The sequence below is a fragment of the Helicoverpa armigera genome, chromosome 27 (assembly GCF_030705265.1).
Source record: "Helicoverpa armigera isolate CAAS_96S chromosome 27, ASM3070526v1, whole genome shotgun sequence".
Classification (NCBI taxonomy): domain Eukaryota; kingdom Metazoa; phylum Arthropoda; class Insecta; order Lepidoptera; family Noctuidae; genus Helicoverpa; species Helicoverpa armigera.
Window position 1 is genome coordinate 7,188,661 of NC_087146.1, and position 27,046 is coordinate 7,215,706.

Consider the following 27,046-nt stretch of genomic DNA (forward strand, 5'->3'; position numbering starts at 1 on the left):
GCCTGCCCGCGCCAGGAGGGCCCAGCTCACCGTCCAGGGCTTCCCGCAGCAACCCTGCTGGTGAGTTCCCTCAGGGTGCAACACAACGCGGGCCCCTAGCCGAGCCTGCCCGCGCCAGGAGGGCCCAGCTCACCGTCCAGGGCTTCCGCAGCAACCCTGCTGGTGAGTTCCCTCAGGGTGCAACACAACGCGGGCCCCTAGCCGAGCCTGCCCGCGCCAGGAGGGCCCAGCTCACCGTCCAGGGCTTCCGCAGCAACCCTGCTGGTGAGTTCCCTCAGGGTGCAACACAACGCGGGCCCCTAGCCGAGCCTGCCCGCGCCAGGAGGGCCCAGCTCACCGTCCAGGGCTTCCGCAGCAACCCTGCTGGTGAGTTCCCTCAGGGTGCAACACAACGCGGGCCCCTAGCCGAGCCTGCCCGCGCCAGGAGGGCCCAGCTCACCGTCCAGGGCTTCCGCAGCAACCCTGCTGGTGAGTTCCCTCAGGGTGCAACACAACGCGGGCCCCTAGCCGAGCCTGCCCGCGCCAGGAGGGCCCAGCTCACCGTCCAGGGCTTCCGCAGCAACCCTGCTGGTGAGTTCCCTCAGGGTGCAACACAACGCGGGCCCCTAGCCGAGCCTGCCCGCGCCAGGAGGGCCCAGCTCACCGTCCAGGGCTTCCGCAGCAACCCTGCTGGTGAGTTCCCTCAGGGTGCAACACAACGCGGGCCCCTAGCCGAGCCTGCCCGCGCCAGGAGGGCCCAGCTCACCGTCCAGGGCTTCCGCAGCAACCCTGCTGGTGAGTTCCCTCAGGGTGCAACACAACGCGGGCCCCTAGCCGAGCCTGCCCGCGCCAGGAGGGCCCAGCTCACCGTCCAGGGCTTCCGCAGCAACCCTGCTGGTGAGTTCCCTCAGGGTGCAACACAACGCGGGCCCCTAGCCGAGCCTGCCCGCGCCAGGAGGGCCCAGCTCACCGTCCAGGGCTTCCGCAGCAACCCTGCTGGTGAGTTCCCTCAGGGTGCAACACAACGCGGGCCCCTAGCCGAGCCAGGGCCCAGGAGGGACTCAAAACTGCTGAAAAGACTTTTATACGGTTTTCACCAATAGTGAAAGTAGATTTTCAGTGTTTTAGAATACTATTGGTCAATTTCACCGGTGACTGATAATTTATTTTCGGGCTGCATATGCCCATAAATAAATGCCTTAAAATTAACATACATATTATTTTTATACCAACATTTTTAGTATATAAAAACTTAAATCTGTGTGATAAAGACTCCGATCTCAGGAACTTACCTGACAGTTAAACTATAATCTTTGGTTCCATATCATAGCAATATATAACATAAATTATAATCAGCTTTTCTTTGACAGATAACATTAACTATCGGATAAGTAACTGACATTTTATCAGTCACCAGTAAAACCGGGTCTTGAAGACTTTTATTTATTTATTTATTTATACTACTCTCTCTATAAGTTGATATAGAAATAATTGTCATCTTTTATCTCTTAGATCCGAGAGCCACATCTTATTCTTCGACATTGAGGGTCTGATCGTGGAACTCCTCAGTGAGGAGTATTCCGCCATGAGTCCTGCTAGTTTGGAGGTAAATACATTTTCATTTACAGCTAACTTAGAGCTTGTTTCTAAGTAACATAATATGGGCGATTGACACTAAGGTTGTTTCTGTCTATTCGTGGATGGGTAACCATCTTGTCATAATGAGTTCCTCAGTCTTTCGGAAAGTTCTATAAATTGGAGGGTCCCTGCTGTCATTTGACCATCTTTGACAGTCGTTGCGGGTATTCAGAAGCCAGTAAGTCTGACAAACAGACTTACCAAGGGTATTGGGTTGCCCGGATAACTGGGTTGAGGAGATAGGCAGTCGCTCCTTGTAAAGCACTGGTACTCATCCGGTTAGATTGGAAGCCGACCCCAACATGGTTGGTAAAAGGCAGATGATATTATAGAGAAGAGGTAACAAATAATATAATGCCTTACTCTTGTTACAATTTGCTACAGTTGGCAATGTTTTTCTTAGATTATTTACTTTATAATTTTTCTACATCTTATGTAATATTTCCCATAGGCTGCCGGTTTAATAACGAGCGAGTACATGAAGGTAGCAGCTTTGACGCAGTCGGCCAGCCCTGACGCCACCAAACGAATATCAGGTGATTATAAATATCTACTTTATTTACTAGGTGTTAAGGTTTATTTTGTATGAGACAGTATACTTCTTTCGAATATATAAATGGCAACTTTATTTACTCGGTGTTAAAAGTCATTTTTGATTGGGGTATTTTGTGGAGATCAGTATAAAGTATCTTGGAGTGTAAGACACAAATATCTATTTTATTTCCTTTGTGTTAGGGGTCATTTTGGCATATGATGTAGATGCTTTGTTTAGTGTTATATACAAACATAAACTCTATGTACATGGGGTTAAAGTTCAATTTTGTATAGGATAGTTTATGGAACTGGGAGGGTATTTAATTAATGTTTCGTGGAGATAAATTCATGTCAATATATAAATATCTACCTTATACACTAAAGCTTTGGGGTCATTTTTGCAAAGCCTAATTCGTTCAATACGATTTTCTATGTAAAATCATGCAAATTGGGGTTTTAAAGAGTGATAGGGTTACATTATTTGGGTCTATATTTGAAATACGATGTCAAATATATCACTTAAAGAATTGTCTGCAATAATTATGATTATTAAAAACTAAAATGTACCTACAACATTTTAATATAAAATATTTGTCACCCATGCTTACAAACGGATAGATTTCTTTGGCCGTGTCAAAGATAAGGCTGGAGATATGGAAAGGATATTAAAAGAAAAAGATAAACATGGTGGGTATATAGTAAACATAGATATAATTGTATCAATAGAAGCTGCAGTTGGTACTTCACTTTGTCATTTTGAAAATAATTATAATGGCGTCTAAAATGATTGTCGGCCAAGACGACTGTTCTCGGAAGAGATCAGCCAGCTGCGCAGGACATATTATAGTGCACGAGCATTTGCGCAAGCACTTTAATATGTGTGTGTAGGTGCACTCACTATTCCTTCACTCTCATGGTCCGATGAGACGTATTGGTTTTCTAAGAAATGCAATCTTAGAAGTATCGGTGCACACTAACTTTGTATTTTTTAAATTAAACTTTTACTCCGAAATACTGAAACGTTATTTAACTTTTAGTCTTACTTAGAAGTTTTTCTATTGCAGCAGTTTGTGTAAGCCTGAGAGTAGTATCACTACACATTGAGTGACGTTTCAGTATTCGGCCCTTAATTTCATAACGTAAATTTTGTAGTAAGTATACAATATTCTAACATAAATGTATTTTCCAACAGGTATACTGGCTAAAATGAAGGAGGGTGCTGAAAACATGCAGACTAAGTTACAGGCGAAGGCAGAACAGTTGAAAGGTCATCTTGAGGCTAAAGGTAGGTGCTACGCAGGTGAAGATATAGGTGCAACAATGGTGCTGACATAGGTGAAGAATAGGTGCTACATAGATGCAGAGGTGCTCCACATGGACTAAATAGGTGCAAAAATGGAGCTGATGTAGGTGCGAAAATAGGTGCTACATAAATATAAAGGTGCCCCAAATGAGCTAATTAGATGCGGAGGTGTCAGAATCTTCAACGTGACGTGGTAAGTAAAGAATTTGTTGATTTCATGTAATTTTAAATTCGTATACTATATAAAATTTTAGGACTTTCATTGATTTCCCATCATATTTTGCCATAAAATGATTACTGAAATGTAAATTGATGACTGATATTTACGTAAGACTGTTCAAATATTCATTTCAGGATATTTTTACGGTGGTTTAAAGCGCAAACACATTTTTTTTATAAACTTCAAGTTATGGCATAAATAAAACTGCTACTTTAACTAAAAAGATTCATTGAGAGAGATCAACGTTCGCGACTCATGCCTCGCAAAGTCTGTATACGTTACGCCCTAATAATGTCTGCTTGGAGCGAATTCCTTACCTCAATTTAATCTATCTTATTACGAGAATAAATTAGTCGGCTTTATCTGAACCCTTTAGTTAATTGACGCATAAATTCTATGGCATTTAATATAAACTAAATGATATGAAACGGAATTGATAGGCGGTTTAGATTCTAGCTGTATGGTCGTTGGTAAAGTCAACTCCAAAATAAAAATCATTTAAGTAAACTTGGCTGAAATTCAGCACTTTTGTGCGTCAAAAGAATATAAAACGCCCATCCTTCACCACTTCCTATGTGTAATTGCTGGGAAGAAGTGGCGCAACAAACTCCCCACCAACACATGTCTGTCTGTTAGGTTAGAGGAACCATTAATGATACGATATAATATTCTATGTACAATATGTACTAACGGAATTTTAAAGTTGAGCTTTATTTGAAGTTTTGGGATAGGGAATAAGTAGGTTTATGGGAGTTGAACAAATAGATAAAATAACTTTGAGGTCTATTACTGCCGCAAATGGTAACATCACACCACATATCTACACGTAAAAACCACTTTATTTTGAATTGAGCACCTTATCACACGATATAATGTTGAAAATTGAACAGGAAAATTCATAGTAATTTGTTTTGAGAATACTGTCCTTTGTGTTGTCGGTGAAATAGGGCCTATGCCTTTGGTCCTGCTTCTGATCTCTGTGATGATAACAAATACTGTTTTTCATACGAATCAACGACGCGCAATGCCCTGGGTACAAGCTTTAATATTCTTGTATATTTCATACGTCTTAACAACATTCTTACCACAAAATAGACCTAGGACAATATGTTTCAATCAAACCTACACAAGTTACCTAGGAAACCTACCTATAGTATACTCCTAGGTATGCCTAGGGCTGCCATCTGTCCGGGTTTCCCCGGATTTGTCCTCGTTTGGAGGCCGTCCGGGAGATGACTCCCGGCCACCGTAGGCGTGGGTCTGTGGGCGGTGAGTTCGGGTGGCTCATCGTCCCTCTGTCTTCCTAGACGACAGACCCGTGTCGACGGCGCGCGTTGTTCCACGCGCTCCTCAAAGACGTCAGCAACCCCAGCGGGGCCCAGCAGGGCAAGGCCTGCCGGGGCTGCGGGTTGTTCGAAAGAGATACCGCGGCCCTGGTACATAAAAGGCCTATGACGGAACACGACGATTTTAGTCAGTAAAGTCTGACTCCCTCACCGCTGCTAACCCACAGCGGGAGGGTCATTGATGATTTTACGTCGATAAAAAAGGCCGTCCGGGGAAAACCCGGACACTTTTCATGTAAGGAAGCACCTCATTGAATTTAAGTATATGTTAATAGTAAATGGATTACAAATAAGGTATTATTTTGTTTAAAAAATCGTAGTCGTTCGGGGAAAAATGCGATTTACGCCAAATGTCCGGTTTTAAAATGTTTGTCCGGGTTTGGCGAAATTCGAGATGGCAGCCCTACTCCTAGGCAACCTAGGTATTATAATGCCTAGGCGAGACTCGTCTAGGCGTGGTTACAGCCTTGTATATTGTTAAGACTGGTTCGCCTACGTTAATATGTTGCGGTGCAAGTGGGAACGGAAAGTGGGTGGTTTGGAAAATGACTGTTGGTTTTTGTGATGATTGATTGTATGTATGTGTGCTTGGAGTTGATAAGGTTTTCTTTTGGAGATAATTACTTACTAACAATTGTATTATACTGAAGATTTTATAGATAACTAGCGACCCGCCCCGGCTTCGCACGGGTGCGTGGGCCGTGTCGGATTTAATTAATGTACACATATTCACCTTCTTCTTCAATCACTTTATCTATTGAAAAACTGCATCAACATCCGTTGCGTAGTTTTAAAGATTTAAGCATACATAGCGACAGAGAAAGCGAATTTGTATATTATTTAGTGATGCAAACCGCGTTCGTTTACCTCTGTAAAATGAAAAAGGATCTAAGCACTCAAAACTTTTAGTTTTTTTTTACTTTATTACGTAGTAGTTATTATAAAAGATGCGTCTTACATATACATATATTTATTTATTTTTCAATGTAAAATAAAACATTGAATAAGCCAAAAGAAAATTGAAGTAGATATTCAGTTTAACTTCCACTATGTAAAACACCACGATATTACAACTTTAACCGTAACATGAATTATCACAACTGCAATTTAGCAACTCAATTTTGATTTAAAGGTGTCGGTCAGCTATCTATATGATCATGGAATTATTAGGACATGACTGTACATGTAAATTACTTATCATATTGTAATGCTTATAATATTGCCTATATCACGCCCTTATTTCGAAAATAACTAGGAGGTGTACCCTTATTTCATTACCTGCTTATTTTTTGAAAAGTGTGTCTATGGAGTTTCTTGCCGGTTTTTCTCCATAAGACCCGCTACTTAATTGGAACCGTGCACCTAGTTGACGTTTCATAAGCACCTGTAATAGGTCTTTATGAAATAGAAACTTCTGACTTGAGCTGTTTTCCCCGTAAATTCACTGTCGTCCCGTGCAAACTATTTCCTGTATTCGGATTAATTACAGTCTAAGTTACTCGGAGATGATGTAGTTTCGCAAAAGTGAAGAATTTTTCAAAATGGTTCCGTAAGTAACCCGATACCTATCGGTAAGGCTGGCTGTAAAATTTTATATCTTTTGACTACTCGCAACGACTGCCAAAGACGTTCAAATGACAGCCGGGACCCAACAATTTATTGTGCCTTCTGAAACACAAAAATTGGAGTTTCAATAATATAACAGGCCAAAATAATAATAATAGGTATATAAAGTAATGGCTTCAAATTGTCCACTGCAGTTTTTGCCACTACCATGTCTTGACTCAACTTGCAAGCCAATTTATACAGGCTGCGATATATTTACAGAGGAAGTGCAAATATATACAATATGCTAATTATATATGCGTAATGAGGTCTTGTTTATTCATTCTGCACGGTCGTCAAGGTGATCTACATTCATAAATTATTTCGTCCAAATGATATGGCGGGACACACTGTCGGGTAGAGCGGCGAGCTTGCCAACTTGTTGGGTGTTGGGAGTACTCAATACATATTCAATTTTAATTAGCGTTCCATATGTTATATAGGTGACACATTTAATAAGATGGACAAAATGGACAAAATCTGCACGGTTTCTAAAATTATATTATGTCGGACATACTTTTATAAAACAATTTATCATAATAATATATATTTTTTAATATGTGCGTGAGATATCTGGTTGTTATTCATGGTTTTGAGATTGGTCCAATCAAATTGCACTGTGTATGATAAGCCTGAGTTAATACGTTAGTATTAATAAAACAATCTAGAGATATAAAACATTTTTGCCCATAATACAAATACTGTATTTTTGAGTTCAAAGAGTATATGTGTTGACGCCAGTCAGTATAGTTAGAAGCTTCGAGGAACATTATACATGAATTTCATACTTACAACACTTTTAATAATTACCACATATTTTTGGCTCTACCTTTTCTTGGCTTTATAAGTACCTGTACAGTACATATAAAGTAAATACTTACAATTCCTCGCAACATCAAGCTTATCACCCAACAAGTTCACCAACCATCCCACCCCTACATCACGACCGACAAAAGGCTACGCCCTCACCAAGGCAGTCTAGATATCAAGTAACCAGTTCGCCCTACACCTACAGACGTTATTAACTCTTATTACCTTCCATTAAAGGTCATATTGCCCTGTCAACACCGTCAGGGCTTGGCAAGTTATCCAGAATTCCTTTGTTCGTCGCTCTGGTATTTTGAACGATATATTTAAAGTTCAGGAAGTCGTTTTATGGGGATTAAGTGGTTTTATTGCTTCTGTGTAGTGGAATTAAATTTTTTGGTTGCTACGTTGAGATATCTGGTTAAAGATTGGCAGGAGTTGAATGCTGTAGGCCTTTTGTGTGCTTGGGCTGCGGTAACTCTTAGATAAATCCCGCAGCCCTAGCAAACTTCAGCCCTAAAGGGCCCTGTTGGGGAATGATTTAGGCCTTTAGGCCAAAGATTACTTTGTAAAGCTAATGTCCTATATTATTTATATATTCTTCTTCATTGGGATCGGCTTCCAATCTAACTCAGCTGAATAGCTGAGTACCAGTTTCAACTACGTTGGGATCGGCTTTCAGTCTGATAAGATGCAGCTGAGTGCCAGTGTGCCACATGGAGTGAACATTTATATGAACTTCTCAGCCCAGTTACCTGGGCAACCTGATACCCTATGTAACACAGGTTGTCAGATTTTCTGGCGTCTGTGGACATGTAACGTCTGTTAAAGATATTCAAATGACAGCCGGGATCCTCTTATTTAACATGCCTTAAAAACACGGAGTAATAATCATGACAAAATGGTCACCCATCCACGGTTAACCCTAACATCGTTATACCCATGCAACTGTTATACTTAGTCACCAACTCTTTGCTAGTAATTTATAACAGACAACTTATAATTTATCCACATTAATATACATTATATCTGTCAGATTATGTGTGGAACGTAATTAGTTTCAATAGATTCGTTTAGATTATAATAAACCGGTTTTGGAATAATTATACTTTATACTTAGATACTTGCACAGTTTAATAACGTTCCAATAAAGGAATAGGTGGGAGTATTTAAGTATAATGAACGTACGAGTTTCTGTCCTGGATTCACCCAGATCCTGAAAAGTATTTCCAGCATCTAGATAAAAAGTATACTATATGTGATTCTGAGGTTCCGTAAGAATCCGATATGTAGTTTTTAATAGTATATTATGTAGTTTTGCGTGAAAGAAAAATTTGTACATTCCTGTGTCTATATATTTATGTTTCTAATATCTATTAGTGCGATAGTAAGACTAGGTTTACGTTGCAGTTTTGTCTGCTTCTTGAGATACATACTTACTTCAGATACCCAGATTACCATGTCTTTCCAAATGTTTTACTTAACCTATATCTTTAGCACAAATACCATGTAATTTCTGTAGTTGTTTTGTCTGGTTAGCATGACAGATAGACAGAGAGATAAATTAATAATTTTGCTTTTCGTGTAGCTATATTAACTATTCGTACTTAGTAAGGATTAGTTTCAACAATTTGTAATTTATTTGTATTTGGGATTGAAATATCATGCATACTTTGTTTTGTAAAATTGTGTGAAGAATGACTGGATAGGTGGAGAGTGAGATAAAAGAAAAGATGCATTTATTTTTGAATGATGAGACGAATAAGAAGGGAGTAGATGTTAGTACAGAGAACTGACAGGGAGTTATATATCTGTTTTAATTTATTTAACTTATTTTTTTTACTCTTAGAAGTTAGTCTCTATTTCTAGTTGTAATTTTTCTGTCTTGTTTCAATTATCCCTTAAATTGGTTCTGTAGGGTATATTTTCTTATGTGAATATATGTATGTATTTTTCTTCTATTAAATGTTTTGTAAGGTCAGGGTGAAAAGGAGTCGTAAATCAAAGCACATAAAGTTTGTTTTGTAAAACGTGTTTATTTACACTTTGGCAGTGATGGCATGTTTTATTTACTTGTATTTACAAAGAGAGTTACTATATGAGACCTTAGTTCGTTTGAGCATGTTTTTCCATTGAGCGGTGGTGTTGCAAACCCTTGCCAATTACCTGGCAACACTGACAGTGTAAACACCACCAGTGTTACCAGATACAACCGACAAAGGGTTACCAAAACAGCTGTCAGAAAAATTACCAAATTTTTAGAGTAATTTTAAAACAACGGTTTTGGCGCCGATTATCGATTTACCAGCCGTGGATGCTAAGGCCGTGAGCAGCGTAGGGTGCAGCAATGCCGTAGGGAGCAGCGATGCCGTATGGAGCGGCAGCAATGCCATAGGGAGCGGCAATGCCATAAGGCGCAGCCAAACCAGCACGAGCAGCAACGACACCGCTCACAGCGGCAGCGTGAGACTGGGCGGCAGCGACAGCATTCTGGTTAGCGGCCAAAGAACCCCAGTAGGCGTTCTCTTGTAAATCTCTGTTGGCTTCGGCGACTTGACGGACTGCCTCAGTGTTGAATTGGACGGCGGCTTCCGCAGCCCGAGCCTGGCTTTCGCCGACGGCACGGGCGTGGTCCTGGGCGGCTACCGTGGCGTCGATGGCTGCTGCCTGGGCGTCGCCGGCGTTCACCCGTAGACTAGGGGCTGATGACGCTGGCGGAGGCATAGCCGAGGATGGCGACAAAGGCGATCTGTTGAAAGAAGTATGGATGTGTTGAGATCTTGGTTGGTCTGTGTGTTTTGGATGTGTGAGTGTGTGTAGATGGGAAGGAAGAAAGAAAAGAGTAAAGACATCTTGCTAATATTATTCGTGAAAGGTTTATGGATAGATTATGATGAAACTCATGGCAGTGATATATGTAGCTTATGTGAGAATGACATGTAGGCTTCTTTCAATTTGTATGCGTGAAGTAATTTGTAGTTCCTTATAATTTTCTTTCTTTTTGGGTGGTATTATATACAAGTTTTCCATTTATATTTAGTTACATATCCTGCACACTCTTCTCTATAAGAGACGACTTTTAAAATAGACGTCTAAATTCAATCCTTTTATATTCTTTTCTTTCGCTTTTGCACTTATCATTACTTGTATCAGTCTATCAGATAGCAAAGTTTACATCAATACCGATTTCAATCGATATATTATCCAATAAAAACATAACCGATGAAACAACATCTAATCGAGCAATTTAAAACAAAAATTGTTAATTCCGCTATCAACTGATTACAAGATAGTTAATAATTAGTGCTCAAAACCCGTGAAATATTAGCCTCAAATATCTACACTTACATAGCTTTGTTGCGTTACTATTGAATATGTATGCGGATTAGGAAATAGATTATAGTTATAATAACTCTATATGTACTTCCGTTTTGCGTTATACGTTCAAATAACTGTATAATGTTTTAATAACTGCCTATATTTTTGGTTATAATTGAAAAGGATTATTCTCAAACAAAGTTGGTTAACAACCCCAGCTACGCAGGACATATTATAGTGCACGAGCATTTGCGCAGACACAGGTGCACTTACTATTCCTTCACTCTCATAGCCCGATGGGACGGCAATCCGACACCACCGGAGAGAGATCGGACGCGAGACTGACATACCTCGACATAGTTGGGAAAAGGCTAGGCAGATAGTTATGTTGGATAGCTTATTATTATTTTCAACTTAGTTTTAGTAGTTGTATGTTTAACTTAATTGTTATACAGGGGCTTCTAAATTATTCAGCGTTGCAAACTGACTTCCCGTTTTTGTTAGAACGAATGCCGACGTACTTAAGTTACTTCTTTTCATTACCATATGTGTAATTAAAAACTTAATTGGTATTAGCGAGCAACGTTTGCCCGAAAAATGGTATGACAAAATTCTATTAGCATTGGAGTTGTAGGCGGGCGACTTTTATGAGTGTGGCGTGCGAGTCTAGCGAGATTTTTGTATTTGTAGGAGATATAACAAAAGATCCGTTTAAGGATAAGGAAGTAATTTTAATATACACCTCACAATCTCAGAAAGTACTAGACCGATTGAAATAAAATCTTGCAGAATTAGATAGTTTATTGATCAAGGAACTACTTCTACTTCCCAAGGGATGCGGATGAAATCGCTTGTATAAGAAAGAAAAATTAATAGAAAATATTTGTGAAACAGAGTGAGAGATACTAAATGATCTGAATCTAATAAAATAGGAGAAGATTCTCTGAGATGTTATTATTTAATGAATCTAGGCTAGAACAATATAAAACTAGACTTACAATTTATCAAATCTACATTGGAATGTTGAACAAGCCATTAATAAAACAGTAGGCAACAGTTGTATGTACAAAACGTGTATTTCAATTAGGTACCTGTCAAACGGTTGCAACTAAAATAATTAATAGTTTGAAGTTCGCGAAAATTAGTCAAATAGGCTTTTTGTGATATTTACATTAGTGTCAGTTCCAATGATCATAAAAGGTAGCAACTTTTTGTAACTTTTGTTGCCAGTCTGTAATGTTCCGTTCTGCGCAGCATTATGTTTTGTAACAAACACTTGATGTTAATTCTGAATAATCGTTTCACAGGATCTACGCAACGGTACTTTGGCATTGTGTAAAATTGTTGTTTATTTGGTTATCGAACGTTCCATTTTACGCATGCAAGTGATGTTTCTACGAAGCGCTTTGAATTTTAAACAGTTTCTTGTTTAACTGTAACTGGGTTAAGTAAATCTTGAGTTTTTGTAATAGGAAATGTAGAACATTATTGGCTGAACTGATTTGGAAGGAACTTGGTAGAACTTGAACTTTGGGAACGGACATAGGCTGATGCGTCCATCATCTTCCTAATTTTTTTTCTTTAAAAATTTCTCTGAAATTATACTTAAGTTATTGATTTGAAAAACTTGTCAGGAAGCTACATTATCTCCAATTAATATAAGCAATATTTTATCTGTGTATGGGAAGTAGTTGCACTCCGAACGCGGGTGAACTAGAAACAGCTAGTTCAAAAATATCTTAAACAATTATGTATTTCCTCTATCATTGAACAAGACAACTTACAAAACAGGTTCAAAACCAAACCCTAATTTATTGACTACAGCCTAAAACCTCAATTTACAATTATAATATTGCAACAAACCCTATGCATTTGGAACACGGCTACGCCTTAAATATTTTAGTGAAATGTTTCACAATCCGCCATGTTGGAGTACAATGACAGTGACAGCCGTGACAGCTTTGGATTTTGACATTGTTTTGGCGGGATTTTACGGTTTTGAGTTTGGAAGATGTTGAAAGAAATCTTTGAATATATTTGTTTTGTTTTTTTGAGCAAGCGTGGTGAATAATGCTTTTGGCTTTTCTGTATGAGAAGAAGCCTTTGCCTAGTAGGGACAGTAAATATATTCATTATAAAAATCAAATGAGCCCAGTGCCTGGTTTCCGAGTTTTCTTAAATCCTTCTGAGGGCTCTGACGTGGAATGAACTGATTATTTTAAGTAACTATTTATAAAGCTAATAATGTAGGTGGTTTGTCTGTACATACATATGTTTTGTTTATAATATAACTATCAGAGTATATAGCTATTTGTAAGGCGTGCCTAGTTAAATCGCGGAACCAATTTAGATGTCAAATACTAGACAATAGATTTCCTGGTACTAGAAGTAATTTCCTTAGGATGTTAGGAAATTCGCGTGAAATAGCAACTTTATTATAATTAGTAGAATCTATGCCCCGTTGGTCTAAAATCACGACTGTTTGGCTCTCGGGTTCGATGTCCGGGTCGGGAAAAGTTCTGGGGTTGGTGATTGATACACCCGTGCATCGGAGAGCACGTAAACGTCGGTCTAGCCCTGATCTCTCCCTGGTCGTGTCGGATTGCCGTCCAATCGGGATATGAGAGTGAAGCGATCCTTAGTAGATTGCAATTTATTTTCCTTTGGCTTCAACCTGTCCGAATCTGTCAAATTCTACCAATCGAACATTAACCTTCCACTATTGAGATAAGATTAAAAATCTATTGCAAAATTTTGACAGATTGAGTGCAGTTGTCAGTACATACTAATATATTAACAAGACAATGCATACTGACACCTTTTTCATAACATTCACAATAGTCTTCTTTGCATAGCAATGAGCGACCTTGACACTACGTTTAGTTATGGCACGTGCGTAATGCTGTACTTAAATGGACGTGTTCAAAGCGTTTTGTTATTGCGTAAGCGTTGCAGTTTTAGGTCGCGAAATATGGTTTAGTTTTTTGTAAAATTTCTTCAGGTAGAAGGATAGAAGGTGTGTTTAAGATCAGATGCAATCACTGTAAGAGTGAATTAAAACTCTAAAGGACATGTGAAAGTTTTCGTCTTCTATACGATAGAAAAAGACTCTTTTGGTTTTGGGTTTCTGTATGCAGAAGTGTTACTTCTGCATTTCTTTTATGAGAGGCATGCCCAAGTCTAAGATATGACATTGGCCACATTTTTCCGGGTGCGGGAAGTTGTCTTTCACTATAGTTTCTTATGGAACGGCAGGGAAGTATTAGGAAGCTTGAGAGTACATCTATAAAATTAAGATGAAGTTCATACATCAATCAAAATACCAATTGACATAAAACCTTGTACAAAATCACACCTTGTATTCAAACCACGAATTAATTACAGCCGTATTAGCGACACGTAGCAAAAACAGAACGTAGCACATGAAAATAATTACATGTCGTCTATGGTTCGAAGTTTTTGCCGGCCTTGGTAATGACATTGCGTGGAACGGAATGTGATTGATTTTTTGTTATTACGCGCGTTATTTTAATTTATTATGTTGGGTAAAAATGGAGCATATTTTTCTATTTAAGTATTTATATCTAGTTACTTTTAAGGTGCTCGAGGCTAAGTTAACAGCCGTAAGGGATGATCGATCATAAGGTTAAGCAACGCTTGGCGTGGTCTGTGTATGAGTGACCATCTTGTCATGACGAGTTCCTCCATGTTTTGGCTGTCATTTGAACATCTTTGGCAGTTGTTACGTGAAACCAGAAAGTTTGACAACCTATACCAAGAGGTATGGTGTAGCCCAGGTAACTGGGTTGAGAAGGTCGGATAAGCAGTCGCTCCTTGTAACACACTGGTACTCAGCTGCATTTCGTTATATTGAAACCGACCCCAACATAGTTGGAAAATTAATAGGTAGAAAATACGGGCGGAACTAGTAGACTATATAAAAAGTCAAGTTCGAACTACTAATCAATACAATACTAATGTGTTCACGTGCTTTTGTTCAATAAAAACAATGAAATTGTAGTTTTACACGCAAAGCAATGTCTGTACGTCATATATATTTTTCCCACATCAATCATTGTATTGTGAGACCGATGTATCGATTTGAAGAAATAATCGCGTTTTGATTTAATCGATTTATTTTTTGTGCAATTAATTTAATTATTGTTATGATAGATTACTTGTTACTAGAGGTAAGTGGCAATAATGATATTTTATTTGTTGTGGCAATACGGTCAATTGTCAAAATAATATTTTTATTTAAAAATGCGTCTATCCTATAAGACTTCTGTCAATTTTGAATGGGACATAAATTTCAATTTAAGATCTAGCAGCTCCTGTCTATGGTTTCAACCAATTTTGGGTTTCAAAATAGTCTCTTTATTATTTTTGTATTATACTTAGTTTTAATATTTCCTTTTTATTTGTAAAATGTAGATTTAATGTGCAATGTAAATATATTGTCTAATGTAAATATCTTTGTTAATAAAATCAAAGTATCTGGCCAATTATTACAATCATAACTATGCTTATCTTAAATCACATTTAAATGAAAACATTAAACTATTAACCATTGTCGCGTAACTTAATTCCCGCCATAAAACCAGATGATTGACATTTTATACGCGCCACAGATAAACAGTACTTAGTCATAGACAAGTATTGAGATAATGTGAATGAATGATTATTGTTTTGCAATATAATTGTAATGGTTGGACATTATTTTGAATAGCTTGTTTGTAGTGGCAATGTGGAGGTATTTTGAAATTAGGGCTCAATAAAGGTATGTATATTAAGGTGGAGTGAAGGGTGTGACTAAATAGTACCTAGGTTTGAGTGACAAGCTAAAATATGTAGTGCGTTATCTTTAGTGAGAAAAGTATAGGAATAGGAAGGAAGAAGATTGAGTTATTGAAAAACAATAATGTGAAAATCAAGGTATGAAATTATTTTTCAAAACTATCTGATAACATTTGCCCAACAGTGTGACAGCACAGGCTATTTAAAATAAAGAAAACTAAATAGTATAACAACCATCGTTAAATCCTTCTTTGTGAGAGGAGGCCTGTGCCCATCAGTGGGACGATAAAAGGGACTGATGATGATGAGTGAGTATATTTTACAAATATGACTAAGAAATCAAGAAGAATGTGCAAAAATAGCACACAAGTAGTGACAATTAAGTAATTATTTACTTGTACTCCATACCACAACAAACAAGTTTAAAGGTGTGATATGTAACTGAATATATTCGATATACAACCTTGTCATACAAATTGAAGTAGCTTATTTTATTTTTAATTTATACAAAGTCTTAATAAACACCATATAAAGAATATAGCCACCGTAAGTATGGTTAATTACAAAGATAAATAGCTTGGTTAAGTAATAAATTTAAATTCTAAGCTTTTTCTATTTATATGATAGGCTTTATATAGTTAAATGGATAAGATATGTAAATAGTGACAACTGAACGCATTTTTAAATACTCCTTTGGCAAAATGGATTCGGCGGAAAATTGACAGATGACAATTTTAAGCGCCATTTTTTAATAAAGAATTTTTTAGCATTATTTTGTTAAAATAAATGAAAGGATTATCTTTAGATTATAATTAATAAAAATTGGAAGAATAATTTAAGATAAAAATAAATAAAAATATTATTTTGATTTTCTAAGATGGACTTTTTCCCAAAACGTTCTGTTATCATTATCACTGTTATTCAAAAGAAAAAATGGTAAATAAAAATGAAATTATTACCAGAAATCTCATCGTGCACTTCTTGTTGACTGCAGGATAGCTACTGAATACTGTTGTGGTGTTACACCGGTCTTTTATAGCGAGTACAACCGCGGTATAGTGATATTGAAAGTTTATACAAGTAGTACCTGTTTACTACGAAGGATTAGACTAGGCGGACCAGTGATGCGGGCAAGGTCTCAAAAAATTAAATAAAAAAGCAAGTGACATTTCTGTTGGTGATGACAGTCCTTTTGAATGAGAAGGGTTGATGGATGACGTTTGATTGTTTTGGCGCCATTTATTTTGTCGTTAGGGTTTGTAATTCAGTAGTATAAAGATGCAATTCTTTTTTCTTTTAAGTGAGTTTTCCCTGCTGTCACTTGTGTGTTTCGGGTGGCGCGTTTTATGGTTACTGTCATTTGAACTTCTTTGACAGTCGTTACGGGTGGTCGGAAGCCAAAACATCTCACAATCAGTCTTATTTAGGGTTATCGGGTTGCCCGAGAAACTGGAGTAAGGAGGTTTAAAATAGGTAGTCGCCCTGTTAGTATATTAATATTTAGTGTCACCCGGTTAGACGGTAGCCTATCCCATTATAGTTAAAAAATTGACGTAGTATGCTGATAGGATAAGATTTCCTCTTAATATGATAAAAGGCGAGTGTCATGTAAGACCTAAGAGCAGGCCAATGACGATGTCTTTTTAGGCTTTATATGAAAAACGTCCTATTTCTTACAGTTGCTCCCGCGTATCAAGAAAGTACTTCTATTAGTAGTGTAGTAAATGCGGGGCTACGGGATTATTCGTCGAGTTACCGCATCCCTCGCACGGGTTTCAGTCAGTAAGAGCCTGACACTCTCACGTTGTGCCCACAAACGGATCGTTGGCATATTTGCATAGGGCTGTGTAGGCAAAATATCTTAATGTATCCGAACCGAACCTTATTTATTATTGAAAATAATGCAATTGATGCAATATACTTCATGGACGGAAAGAATTTATTTATAAATGTAGCATAAACTATAAATAAACGGCCAGTGTGCCCTTCATAATGTCTAGATAGGGCTTAATTTTTAACGATTTTTTTCATTTTTAATTGGATTTTTAATGGTTTCTGCATTGCTCGTATGCACTATTTACATTGGTATATACCAATAAAACTTGGTTAAGTGAGAAACCTCCATACCTAGAAGTCATGTTGGAGTCCCGACTCTTTGCACTGATCTCAATCTCAAAATCATTCAAGATTTATTCGAGTAAAAAATCTGAATTACCTTTTGTGCGGATTTCTAAAATTCTATTCTAAATCATTCTATTTGCTGATTTGCTAAGTATTACATATAGAATTTTGACATTAGCCCCGTAAAATAATGTCAAATTCCTTTCTCTAATGAGAAAATTGGCAGATGGATAGGTTTAATCAAACTCTAACAACCTCTGTTAAATGGGACAGAACAGACATGGAGTGGATCTATGTAACTGCTTTTAGTTCCTTCGATCTTATTTATTTATTTATTCAGAGTTACCGACATTTGATTACACCATTACATCACAATAAAAATACGTACAAAAGGGCATACCGTCATATTATTATTTTTAACAGATTAATTTTTCATTACTCCTTACTAGGACAGAGTTCCTTATGGAAAAAATATATAATATTAGTAATAAAATGCGGATTCAGAAAAAATAAAAATAAATGCGATCCTCACGCCTGTCAAAACTGCAGTTATGAAACTTCTGTCCTTGAAAACGCTAACCAATTCCATTAGTCATACTTATCGCAGTGTTCTATATTACTAACTTTGGACATTCCAAATAGTAATTAGTATTCTGCGCACATGGTAAAAATTGGGCGTTGTACCTACAATGTCGTGTCATGATGCAAATGTTGGTGATTTTAAACGATACTCGTAGCAGTTGCAGATTATTTGTTGGTCAGTTTTATTCTAATAGATTTTTACTGATTTTTATCCTTAAAACTATTATAATTGCTGAAGAGTGTATTAATGAATGTTTCTCCCTCTTATGCAAAATTACTGTGTGGATTTTGGCGTTAATGTGGGTTATACATCAGAATAATATGTAAGCTTATTTTTATTAATCTCTGGGAAGTAGTTATTACTTCGAGACGCATGAGAAACCGCGCATGGAAGCAAATTTCTCATAAGTCATCCACACCTGCCATGTTATTTTACAATACAATCTTGTAATTATAAAAAGATATGAAAATCCAAATAAAATTTACTTTTGACATGGCTTTAAAAGCCCGTGTCTCGAGATTACTTCTACTTATTTTGATTCTGCCAATACAATATTATAAAAACTGTCCCTTCTACAAATCAATAAGTCTACATGCCCAGCTGATCGCCTGGGTGGAGTAGGAAGCTTTAATATACCAAATGAGAATAAATACTGTCACTATATGTACTGACATTTGCGCTCAGACAAATAAGAGAGGCGGCTGTTACACCGAAATGTAGCATTTGGAAAATTTTCTGAATTGGTTTGTAGGGTAAAGGGCTGCATAAATTATGTGCCACGTACTTCAATCCGTACGTATCTTAAATCGTTTCTGTAGCCTCTCGAGTACGAGGGCGTCGGTTCGATTCCAGGTAAGGCAAGTTACCAATGCAACTTTTCTAAGTTTGTATGTACTTTCTAAGTATATCTTGGACACCGATGGCTGATTAAAAGGTGAAGGAAAACATCTTGAGGAAACCTGGACTATAAAGTCTGAAATCACCAACCCGCATTTAGGAAGCGAGGTGGTTAATGATCAATCTTTCTCCGTGTGAGAGGAGGCCGCAGCCTAGCAGTGGGACGATAAAACGGCTGCAACAGTAACATAGGTGAGAGACTGCCAATTAGCAAAATTCAAGAGCACTATCTAAACATAAGGAAGCAATTACACCAAAACTATTCAATGTATTAAATAGTAGTCGGTGTACCGATCAATGCCACACGTTACATGTCGGTGTGACATAAGGAAATTCACGCAATTAGTTTTAAGGGCAGCGGTAACACAGCATTTTAAATTGTTACTGCTTCATATTAATGTTAAAACTTGATAGGTATATCATGCTTATATTGATGGAGAAGGAACTTATATCCTTGTTGTAACTGGATTGCGGACTCCCATATAGTCCGTTTGAATCAAGACAAAAATTGTGATATGACTTATTATTTACAAATCTATTAACCGTTAAGGAGTTTCCTAAAGTGCATTTTGTCTTTGTTGTCAAGCTTGATATGTCAATATAACATATTCCGGTGTAAAGATATCGGGTGTAAAGATATCGTCAATACTTCGTGACTTGTGTAGACTTACTTGATACTTATACGTACGATTTGAAATTTTATCCGTTGCGTACTTTAAATCTTCCTCGATTTCTCAGGGTTCCCATCAATAAATCCTGACCTGATGAAAGTGAGACCAAACTGCAAACATACCATTTCATATAGAGAAAGAATTTTTAAGTTCGTGCCGGCGTTTTCGAGAAATGGAGTAGATAAGGTCAAACAAACTAATAAAACGCTCTGATTAAGAAACTCCCTTTTGTTTTGGGAAGTCGGTTGAAAACTGATATCTTTTGTGTAAGACAAAATAGTAACCACCTAAAATCACAAAGAAAAATATCAAAACCAGTTACCCTAATGTCCGCCAATGCTTTATACCTTACCTCGGAAGGTCGGATAGAAAGGCTGATGAAATAGTCAACACCGATTGCGGGAAGTGGGCGCGTACCGGGGCTAAGCGCCGTAGGTAGCTTTGTGCGAGTCGGGCACAAATTCCAACAGTTTGGGATATATTTCATCAGATTGATAACTGAGGTATAGGACATAGAAGTCAGTTTATACAAACCCAAAACCTCTGAAATAAAACTAAAGAATGTGTTTGACTATTCAACCAATTCGAAAAATCCTTCAGAGTTAGATAGCTCATTTATCGAGGAAGGATATAGGCTACTTTTCACCCGGGTGCGAGACATACACGCTAAGTCGAATCTTGCCAAAAGAAGTATATAAGAACTTTAACAAAGAAAGACCAATACATAGGTGGACAATCAGTTTAAATATAGCACTTAAACCAGTATGAGTCTAAATTAAGTTCACTAAACGACCTCAAGGAAGGTACCAAATACAGATTGAACAACTTTCTTCATATAAGCCCAGGTATTTAAAGGTTAAAACATCATATGAAATAACTTAATATTGTAGAGCTGAAGGGTTGATCTGTTTGGTTGCTCGGTAATCTCAGGAACTCCTGGTCCTATCTGAATAATCTATACTAATAAAGAGAAAGCATTCGTTTGTGTCTTTGTTTGTACTCTAAAGCCCCAGAAACTGAACCGATTTGTAAAAATATTTCACTGTCAGAAAGCTAAATTGTCTACATTTTATCCCTTATTATTATTATTTATCCCGGTATGGGCTGTAGTTTCCACAGGACGCGGCTAAAACCGACGACGAAAGCCAGTGAAACGACGACTTTGGTAAAATTATCTCAAGAATTCGACCTTCAAACGTCCTTAATTATCATTACAATGCTTATGCCACATATCCGGCAAGCCAGTGGCATTAAACTCTTTAATAATGTTTACAATATAAAGTCGTCAGCAAAAATGTAATGTAGTACCTATCTAATTTATTCGTTTTCAATCACGCCTTTGTTATCCTAGAACATGAGTGACAAGAGGCAGTTTGAGTGCTATTGGTAAATGCTAAATAACTTGACATCTACCTATACTAATATAACAGGTATATTACAGGCTCCGAAACTACTGAACCGTTTTGGAAAATTCCTTCAATTTTGGGAAAATACACTATCCCCGATTAACATAGGTTTTATTTTATCCAGGTACGAAAATACAGTAAATATAACATAGAAACGAAAGGGATAGCGATTTTTTAGTATATATAGTTATCTATACAATTCTTCTTTCGCGTTTTGTATAACATCCCCATCTAAATGAATGCAGTTGCGTACCAATGAGCCACATAGAGCGACACCCTGATAAGACTAGTTGTCAGACTGATTGACCTCTGACTACTCATAACAACTGCCAAAAATCTACAACAAATGACAGTCGGAACTATGTGCTCTATGAAACACGGATGAACCAATGATGGTCATCCATCTTTGAACCGACCGCAACAAGCTTTACTTTAACTAGTGAATGAGCGAACCACGCGGCTTCTCTTACCTAAATTACCATAATATAATTCAAATCACATACGAACTTACATAAGAGTAGCCCAGTCACCTATTTCTTATTTTTCGTGTAGAGAATAAACAATATATGAGTCAAAGTATCGCTCTAAGTATAACACTTTCATTGTTGACCAATGTTGCAGGCAGGTTAGAAATCAGACGTTCTGTGAAACGTCTGGATATGTATGTATGTACTTATGTAAAATTTTTAAAGTTGATTTTTCTTGGATTATTTCTTCTTTATTATTTATTTACTAGCCGTTTTCCCGCGGTTTTACCCGCGTCCCGTGGTAACTACTGCCCGTATCGGGATAAAATATAGCTTATGTTAGTCGTGGATAATGTACCTTTCGAATGGTGAAAGAATTTTAAAAACGGTCCAGTAGTTTTGAGCCTATTCATTACAACCAAACAAACAAACAAAGTTTTCCTCTTTATAATATTAGTATAGATTATTACTAAGCCATACAAAACCGTTGTAATGGATTGACTGTGGGGCCAATGAGTCTCTAAATAAAATATGTATCTTACTGCAACAGTTGAAAAGATGAATAAATAAATAGAAGAATTTCCTTAATTCTGCAAGGGAGCTTAGTTTTATACTTTTTGGCCCTAAAAATTTAGACAGCCGAATCGAAAAGTATTTTTTGGTGTTGGTTAAAAATTGCATGTGATACTTTAATCCTAGCGAAGAGAAAAAACATACAAAATAAATAAATATGCACACATGTTTTTAACTTTATTAGTGCAGACAGGAAGTTAAACAAAGGCGTTGTCTGAAGCAAAAACTGGTCATAAGTTATGGAATATGACATTTTCTTTGTTATTAATACTGGGCTTTTATTACTAAATTGAAATATTAAATTTTGCGTTATCTGGACTCGTAATTATTAAGATTGAGATCGTAAAAGGGTTTAAATTATGTAGCTATAGTCTTTGTAGAGCAAAACCATGTTATTCCTCAGAATGACTTCTTTATGATGAAAAGTTTTTTTTAATTTCTATTAGTTACGTTTACTAACTTGCATGCCCAGCGCAGTGAGTATGGGCATTCGCCCATCCTTTCAACTAGGGAGACCTTTTTCCAGCAATGGACGTTAAAATCGTTTATTTGTTAGAAATACTTTTTATAAAGGTAGGATCTTAAAAGCTAAGAATTCTATCTGTGTTCAGTTGAGACGTGGTAAAATATCCTATTCATCAAGACTGCATACCAAGGTAACTTTTATCATACTCTCTGGACTATTTACCATCTAGGTTGAGATAGTTCTCAAATGACTCACTTAATATTTGCATATGTGAATAAATAATCAAGTAACAAGGTAACTGGGTTCTGATTGATTGACTTTACAAAGGTGATGGAAAGGCTTTGTCGTCTATTGAGATATAATGATTCTATTTGATAGTTGCTGATATTAGAAATGTGAAGGATATCTTTTACGGTATGGTTATGGCTTGCAATTGTTATGGAGATAGTTACCGTTCTAAAATTTTATGTGGGTACTGGAGTTGTTTCACGGGTAACAGAGAAATTGCCCGAAAAGTATGGAAGACATAATTTTACAAGGAGAGTAGAAGTCTGTTTGAACCCAGGTGGGTCTCTCCTATTAAAATTCATCATCAATTGACCATAGATGATTGTCGTGACTATTATTAGTATCGCTTGCATTTGCAGTTCTGATTGGTCCAATAGAAATAGTAAAAGTAAGAGTTAGATATTGAACTTCAAACTTAGGCTTTCAATATCTGGAGACTGCGAACTTAGTTAAATAACACTTAAAACACTGCATTCTCAACTCTTCAAAAACATAATAACACTACATTTTTCAACCAGCTTAACTATAGCGTTAACAGTTACATAATAAGCAGTTACCATAACCGCCGGAACCTGACGACCTGCCTCAACAAGATTCTTGCTCTTGACATACTCTCATTTGTAGTAGCTATCATATTTAATAAGTGTTATTGGATTCCATGAGACACTTAGGTCGAAGAGTGATGGTATGCTGCACTAGGTATTCCTACAGTCGATCCCAATATTCTATCTATCTCTGGTTTTATCTATGTATATTAGGAATGATCGTTAGACGATCAGAAATTATAATTGGCGAAAGGCACGTTTAATTGGTTGGTCCCGACTGCCAATGCCAATTGAACATCTTTGGCTTACGGGCTGACTTTTCTCAACTGGGTTAACTTTCAGTCTAATCGGGAGTAGGTGAGTACCTGCCAGTGTGCCAAATGGAACGATTGCCTAGCTGACCTCAACCTAACCATTGAAGTTACCATTATACCTTTACCATTATTATTGATTGTTTCGGAAGGCACGTTAAATTGGGTGGGCAGAAAGTCTATCAGCCAGTCTTGCCAAGGGCTATCTTGTTACCTAACTGCTGTAACTGGGTTTAGGGATCAGATAGGGAGTCGCTTCATATGACACACTGGAACTCAGCCGCATCTGGTTAAACTGGGCAAATGCTTGTCAGGCTTCAGACTGCGCGTAACTATTGCCAAAGATGACAAAAATCCTTGATATATTAATATTTATCTTTGATATACTGGGACTAGATTACAACTTAGTAGATAAACAGACTAAGTAAAGATGTATCTGTCAGCTGTAGACAGGTGAACTCGATCGTGCATGAACGCTGCGCGTGAGTTGTTTTGTGCGATTTTATTTGTAAGTTTATAGACCTGACGCCCTTTAGGTTTGTGTAGCGACTTTGAATTATATTAATAAAGTGGAATACATTAAATAGAGTATGGTGATAGATTGGAACACAATAAATGATATAAAATTGGTCCAAAACTCAAGTGCAGTCCAACTTAAATACAGCCTTGTACTTAGTTTGGTTTTATTGTTCCACTAACTTCCACCGTCGTTTCACCCGCTTTCAGATGGTTGCTTCCCGCGCCCGCATTAAAAGCAACCTACAGTTATTTTGTCGTTAAGCTTGTGTGATTCAAGAATTTTGAAACTCCATTCAGGTCTTTGCTCATGAAGAAGCAATAAAACACACACTCAAAACTTTTCCCTAAGTAATATCATATCAGTGTACAATGTCGCCTTTTCCTGACTGTATCAAAATACAATTTCTTTTCTCTTTATAATATGTATTAGTATAGATATATAAACTGACAAATAAATAAAGCTGGATTAAATTAATCTATCTCTTGTACCGAGCTTTCAACTCGGATTTATTGATAGTTTACTTGGAAATAATTGCGCTCGCACCGGTTGTACACAATGGAATACCAGTTTAATAGGGCGTGGACTGGGTTTGTTATCGTTCTAGAAGTTTTGTGGTCAGTGGTTATAAAAGCCTTTTGCTGTGAGGAATTTTATACTTGCCTCCACCCGCTTTTACACTCTCGTCCTAAAGAAACTTCTTCGCACATAAAAGTAACCCTTATGTTATTCTTATGTGTAACATGCATTATCTCCAACCTTCCTCAAAATCTATTTAGTATTTTTCGTGAAATTTTAATGCACACAAAAATACAATGTATAGAAATAATGTAATGGCAGACTTTTAGCTTATTTGCAGAAAGTTTTCAAGTTCAACTGTTTGGAATGATTGCCACAAAACATTTAAATGGTTACAAATGACAGCCGGCACTAACAACTTAATATTTTTAGCATGATAATTAATATTTAGTTATGAAAGTTTAAATAGACAAGGTCAAAAATTTGCATTAGCCAATTTCTAGCCAAATAAAACATATACTTAGTTTAACAGTCTGAAAAAAACTAATTACAATAATCACAACATATTTATTTTAATTAGCATTCTTAAACTTGTCTTTCACACTTTATGAACGCATTTATAATTCTTTAGAAAGATTTCGAAGTTTTATCCTTGACTTAGTAAGTTTGTATTTTGTCCTAATTATTGTAGTGACCGTGACATTTTTGTTTGTAATAGCAAGGATTTGAATTGAAATCCTTGCTATTACCTTTGATAATGAAAAATCCTGAAACCTAGGAAGAAGGACGATTCTAATAAATAGATTTTCTTGTAGTGAATTTTTTATAGTCATATAACTCTTAGAACATCTTTGGCAGTCGTGACGGGTAGTCAGAAGTCAGTAAGTCACCCACCAGTCTCGCCTAGGGGTATTGGGTTGCCCGGGTAACTGGGCTGAGGAAGACAGATAGGCAGTCGCTCCTTGCAAAACACTGGTACTCAGCTGCATGCGGTTAGACTGGAAGCCGACCCCAAGTTGGGGAAAAACTTAACAGATGACACACAGATGATGTCTTGTGGAGAAAAAAGATAAACAAAATAGCATCAGCCTGTACTGAGGCGTGTTTTTCATTACAGATTCAAGTATTTATCGTAATAGATACATGTTTTACATAATAATTGTAATTTATTGACAAATGATGTGGGCTGGGCATAAGGAAATGTTTGCGGACAGTTAACTTACGTCCCCACTCATAGACATTTAATGATTACTTAAGTCACTCCTAAGTGACGGAATGTCATACAAATCCTTCACTAAGGAATGGCTAGTAGTAAGTAACCATTAAATGTCTCTGAGTGGGGAGGTTAAGTTAAGCTTGGCAATTAACTTTAATGGTAACTACGTGTAAAATTCCCTCTAGTTTTTGTAGAGCGTAATGCGGAACTAGATTTTACTGCGGCTTAACCAGCGTCCTGAAAGATCTATTTTGCTGCAGAATAACAACCCAACAAACATTCAAATGTATTAAAATATGTAGCTATTGTTAAAATATAAAATACTAGCGGTATTCCCGCGGTTTCACCAGCGTCCCGTGGTTATTACTGCCCGTACCGGGATAAAATATAGCCTATGTTACTCGTGGATAATGTAGCTGGTGAAAGAATTTAAAAAACGGTCCAGTAGTTTTGAGCCTATTCATTACAACCAAACAAACAAACAAAGTTTTCCTCTTTATAATATTAGTATAGATTTAGCTTTATGAAAAGAAAAAATAAAATTCATTTATTCCAGGTAAGAAACCCATAATAACAAAATACTACATAAAACAATTCAGACTTACATTATTAAATTATATGACATTAAATAGTTATACATATATCACAAAAATAATTAAATTATAATATGAGTATAAATAATAATCTGCCTGCCTCTCTGTCTGACTTTCCCAGCTTTAAGATTTTTTGAGAATCTAGTAAAATATTACTTTGATGTGATAGATGACAATTTCATTGTTACATTTATCCTCAGAAAAAATATAACAGTTGTTTTTCCTATACTTATTAATATTTCTAGATCCATATAGAGATTATTGCATGAACATGTCTTATTCCATTATGTATTAAGATATACAGTTTTAATGATTAATGGCTTCCA

At 37.0% G+C, this 27,046-nt stretch overlaps 2 pseudogenes; one reads left to right on the forward strand and one right to left on the reverse strand.

The window, feature by feature from the left end:
- Positions 1–27,046, forward strand: part of LOC135116674 (WD repeat-containing protein 7-like) — a 115,593-nt pseudogene that overhangs the window by 28,539 nt on the left and 60,008 nt on the right.
- LOC135118902 (cuticle protein 1-like) lies at positions 9,722–16,518 on the reverse strand (annotated as a pseudogene).